Source organism: Mastomys coucha, unplaced genomic scaffold (genome assembly GCF_008632895.1).
Source record: "Mastomys coucha isolate ucsf_1 unplaced genomic scaffold, UCSF_Mcou_1 pScaffold21, whole genome shotgun sequence".
In the NCBI taxonomy this organism is placed as follows: Eukaryota; Metazoa; Chordata; class Mammalia; order Rodentia; family Muridae; genus Mastomys; species Mastomys coucha.
The window spans coordinates 12,069,756-12,075,362 of NW_022196904.1; positions in this window are offsets into that span (position 1 = coordinate 12,069,756).

Genomic DNA, 5,607 nt, shown 5'->3' on the forward strand with positions numbered 1-5,607 from the left:
CATGGGGGAGGAGCAACTATGTCAACTTGGCAGACCCCTGGAGCTCATGGGGACTACACCATCAACCAAAGAGTACACATGCAGGGACCCATGGCTCCAGGCCACATATGTGGCAAAGGATGACCTTGTTGGACATCAGTGGGAGGAGCGGCCCATGAGCCCGAGGGAGTTCAATGCCCCAATGTAGGGGAATGCCAGAGGGGAAGTGGGAGTGGGTTGGTGGGTGAGGGAGCACCCTCATAGAGGCAGGGGGAGGAAGGTAGCAATAGGGGTTTCCAAAAGGGAAACCTGGAAAGGAGAAAATATTTGAAATACAAATAAAGAAAATATCCAATAAAAAAATGAGGAGATTTCAGAAGCCATTTTACTGCTTCTCTGAAGCAGAGAAAAAAATGAAGATAAGTCTGCCAACCAGACAAATTTTCCAGCCTGAGGCATGAAAGTAGAAGAGAGGGTTCCCTTGAGACTCAAAAGAGGGGCTAACAATTCTATTGACAGTGGAGGGGAGGAATAGGGAGGTTTTTGATTCTGTATGACAGTGGACAAAGAATAGGGAGGTTTTTGATTATGTACACATCTCTTATGTGTGTATTTTAGCAAATTATTACTGTTAGTTTTTTGATTTACTTCCCATGGTATTGTAGTTTTAAAAGGCTGTAAGAAATGCCCTCGCAGCTCCTGTGGTAATGACCTTCACCCCTCTCACTTTTTGTAGTTTACAACTTGTTTATAACTTTCCTATTATGAACATCACTTCTCCCTCAGAGAAATGATCAACATAAACCAAATGGACTGGTACAAACCACCACATAGATTATTCCATAATTAAAGATCCCAGGACTACACAAAAAGGCATGGCACCAACAAAAATGTGCCGGGCTCTCCCATATTAATCTCTAATTAAGATAATGCCTTTTTATTTTGTCATATTGATTTATAACTATCCAACACAGAGGGATAAGTGATGCAGGGGCTGAGAGTTTTTTGTATGTAGAAGTTTTGAAAGCATGATCCTTATAGTATATCTTCAACCACTAGAAAAGATCTAGACAGCATGGAAAAATCTGCTAGTATCAAGTGTATGTTGGCTAATATTGTTTCTGTATAGATGTGAAGGATGGATTGGGGATATTTTTTCATGTTTTAACCAGGCCTGTTCATTTTTCTTGTTGTTGTTTTTGTTGGAGAAAGAATATCTGAAGGGGAAAGGAAAAGATCTTGAACTTTTGGACTTATGAACTCTTACTATGGTTCCTTTCCATTGCTAGCCTACTTGGCCTGATACTCTGGTATTAACATAGGATAATACTAGCTATTCATTTCAAAGTTCAGAACACTTATAGCAACAAAATTCAAAAACTGGTGGAGAGAAAGATTTTATGTCCCTTGATCATCCCTTGTACATATGAAACTGGAACAAATAGTGCAGAAAATTATGAGTAATATCTGAGGTCATTGCAATATTTATTTTAAATTACTTCCTCTCATACTGCTAATTAAAGAAAATACTCTAGTAGGGTTATATCCCAGGATGTGTCTATTTCTACCTGTGCCTAGACTACTCCCAGTATATGCAGATAACTCCAAAAAACACAGTCACAAAATTGCCTAAGTTCCCAGATTTCTACAGAGGTCCAAAACACCTAAAAATCCTGCAAGGAACCTAGAGTCCTAAATAACCCCCAAAACACGCACTACAATGGATTGTGCAAGTCCTTTAAGGCCAGTCAATAATTTTGATCCTCTATTGCCCCCTGAAGAACCTCTTCAACAATATTTTGTGTTCATCCATATCAACACAGTTCTCAAACCTCCAAGGTCCAGGAAAATTCAAAATGGATGCAGTGTATTCAAATGCCCTCAGTTTTCCAAGGGATCCCTGGTGGCCATAGTTCCCCTGTTGTTCTGATTTACTAAAAGTCTCCAACACAGCAGTTTTCTCAAATGCTTTGAAAATGCAGGGCAGGTAATATTAAGTATACCTGGGCCTGGAGCAAAGGAATTATATACTATTGTTCAAGATTTGATTTTCTCTTTTCCCTTTCTTCTTGAGCCAGAATAGGTACTCTCCAGTCAGCCTCCACCATATTTACCAGAATTCCAGTTTCCTATTGATGCTACCCTGCTTTGGACATGTAGGTGAAACTATGGAGAATATGCATATATCAAATGTCTTCACCATGCAGTGTTTTTCAATTCATGTACATCCTGGATTTATCAAATAACTCCACATTGGCTAATGTGAAGAATCTCTGCTCTCACTGAAATCTTGAATGTTCTGCTGATATTTCCTTAAGCCCTGATTTATCCATCAAACCTATTCTCTTCATCTTTATTTCTTGTTTAAGGATTCCCACACCTTCATAAATGTGCCTCTGGTAGACATAGAGAAGGTTATGGGTATAGAGACTGTCCTACAATTTATTATATAGAACATTAGGCTCAGGATGGGGTCAACATTAATTCTTTCTGCTATCCCTGCAGAAGTGGATCAAGAAAAAAATCTATACAGAAACTCCACAGAAGACTATATGAAATATACAGGTGCCCTCAGGCTTTTGTTGGTTCATGATACAACTATAGTCACTGATCCATCACTACCTCAGGCAATGTAGACTCGGAGATTCTAGCACATCATGAAAATCCATTTCGAAATTCAAATCTATCAAGGAAGCTATTCCACATGTTGATGATTCCAGTGATTGTGCCTGGCTTAGTGCTCATGAAGTGGCCCTGGATCTCCCACTACCAGCTCCAGCTGCCAACCCTGCATATCCACAACTATTGAAGTCAAGGCTGAGGCCTTGATGTCTAAATGTATCCTATCAGCCCAAACTCCAGGTCACAAATCCTCTGAAGCTCAAGATGAATAGGATGTTCAAAGCAACAGGTCATCTCCTGATGACCTAAACCTAATAGTCCTTCAAGATCTAATCATTCATACAAACTTGATAATTCAACACCAGCACATCCAACTACAATCTTTATTGGCTTACAACCTCAGGGTCCAGGCTAAGAAATCTGTATTGCAAGAAAGAGATGGTTGGACAAGCAAGGGTCAAAATATTCCTGAATCTTTGTGATTGAAGGAATAGATATTATTTCTGCTTCATAAGTACTGCAAATTATTTTATCTTCTTAATTTGTATAATTCCCCAGCACTCTCAAGATTTGTAGTTGGTTCACCAGATGAATTAATTATGCCCTACACTAGGTTCTATTTCATATTTTATTTGGAGAAGGTATCCTCAAACTCCATCTGCTCTTGCCTATGTATCTCCAATACCACAGAATAAATTAGTATGTCTCTGTCTTGACTTATACCTTTTAGAGTAGAATGGATAATAAAGTTTGGAGACATATATTAAATAAAGAAAAATACTAATGATTGTATGATTATTTCATTATGGTAAGGATTTGAAGTAGAAAATATTTTAATTAGAGATATTTGTATGTTTTGTGGGTGAAGCCATTATGGTACATTTGTGGAAGTCTAAGAATAACTTCAGGAAATAGTTCTCTCCTTCAATTATGTTCATGCCAGGAAGCATTCAGATCCTCATACTTATTAACAGCATGCTTTGTCCTTGGAGTCACTTCTCTAGGACAATACCTGATAGCTACACTATTTAAAGTGAATTAGTAGTTTATATGACACATCCCTAAGTGAAAGACAAGGAAAATAAATCATATAGATTATCCCAGTAAGATCCACAGTGTTGATTATTCCCATGAGAAGAGCTCTTTAGGAAAATCTGATGCCTTCTCCTGAAATGCTTTATTGAAGGCTTTAGCCTAGGCTACATTAAAGTGATTCTTCCAGTCCGCAATGATGCCTGAAAAACATTGAGAAAAAGGTTAAAACAGATTTTGTGATAGGTTTGAAGAACAAATCTGTCCCCTAATTCAACTGTGCCAATATTCCTATGCAGATGCCTAAAGATCTCCTTTACCCTACCTCCATACTGGGCAGATCCTACAGATAAAAATAAATAATCACATTTCTTCATTTTGAAACATTCTCTCAGAGGTGTTATGGCTTTGGCAGGAAAAGTTACCATAATTTTGATAATTGTTTTAAAGATAATCATTTCCTGATTTTTCCAAAAAGAACCAATCGGAGATCAGTTGTTGTGTATTATCTGTTCTTCTTTAGAGTATCAGGAAGGGCCTGTTTCAGTCATTACTCTTTTTCATATAGGTGGCTAACTCCTTTCCCTCTCATTTTCCATCTGTTTTATGTAGAAGGGAATATTCAATGCAAACCAGGTTATCCAAGGTGCTAAAAACAGCTGAAGGAGATTAACACTGGTAGAACAAATAGAGGTTGGTTTTGATAACAACTGATGTGGGCTGCTGCTAATTGTAGTCAGTGATAAGGTTGATCATTTAGCAGACTTTTCTCTAAGGGAGTGAATCTTGAAAGGGCCAGTACTCCTTATTACTAATGAGGAACTTTGTATTCCTTGAATTGTTTGGGTGCTGGCAAGCAGAAGAAGAGAAAAAAGAGGAGAGGGAATGATTTCTACATAATACATTCATAGGCAGAGGCACACACATTCACACACTCAATGCATAAAACAATACAAGTTCCAGCAACTTCTAACACTGGAAAAGGTACATACATGCATACAGACAAATGTACATACATACATACATGTATACTCATTTACACATTTATTGGGTTGAGTCAATCTGTAACCATTTTTACTTTTTCTCTTAGTATTTTTATATCATCTATGTCTAAATTCTCTATATAGGCTGTAAATTACATCTTAGCCACAACTTGCATATTCTCTAAAAAGAAGATCACTAAAAATACATAAAAACACATATATTCAGAAAAACAAGAGAACCACAGTTTTCTTTTTAATATGAAAAATTCAGAGTGCTCTGATCCCAGGACTCAGGTGAGATTGTCATTTATTCTCTGGTGACACTCTAAGTCAGGAACACCCAAAGGCACAAGTCAAAGGAGTGGCATAGCAGTTGGGACAGGGTCCATTCTACCTCCATCTACAACCAGGAGATCCAACTGTTCCACAGCCTTTTATGCACCTTTCCTTCCAGTGGAAATTGGGTCTCCAGAGTGTGCTCTGACCCCAGTACTCAGGCAAGATTGCCATTTTCTCTCCAGTTACTTTCTAAGTTGGGACCTGCCAGAAGCACAGGCTACAGAAGCTGTAGATCAGCTGGGATAGGGTCTGTACTGGCTGGTTTTGTGTGTCAACTTGATACCGGCTGGAGTTATCACAGAAGGGAGCTTCAGTTGGAGAAGTGCCTCCAGGAGATCCAGCTGTGGGGCATTTTCTCAATTAGTGATCAAGGGGGTAGGGCCCCTTGTGGGTGGTGCCATCCCTGAGCTGGAGGTCTTGGGCTCTATAAGAAAGCAGACTGAACAAGCCAGGGGAAGCAAGCCAGCAAAGAGCATCCCTCCATGGCCTCTGCACCAGCTCCTGCTTCCTGACCTGCTTGAGTTCCAGTCCTGACTTCCTCTGGTAATCAAGAGCCATGTGGAAGTGTAAGCTGAATAAACCCTTTCCTCCCCAACTTGCTTCATGTTCATGATGTTTGTGCAGGAATAGAAACCCTGACTAAGACAGGGTC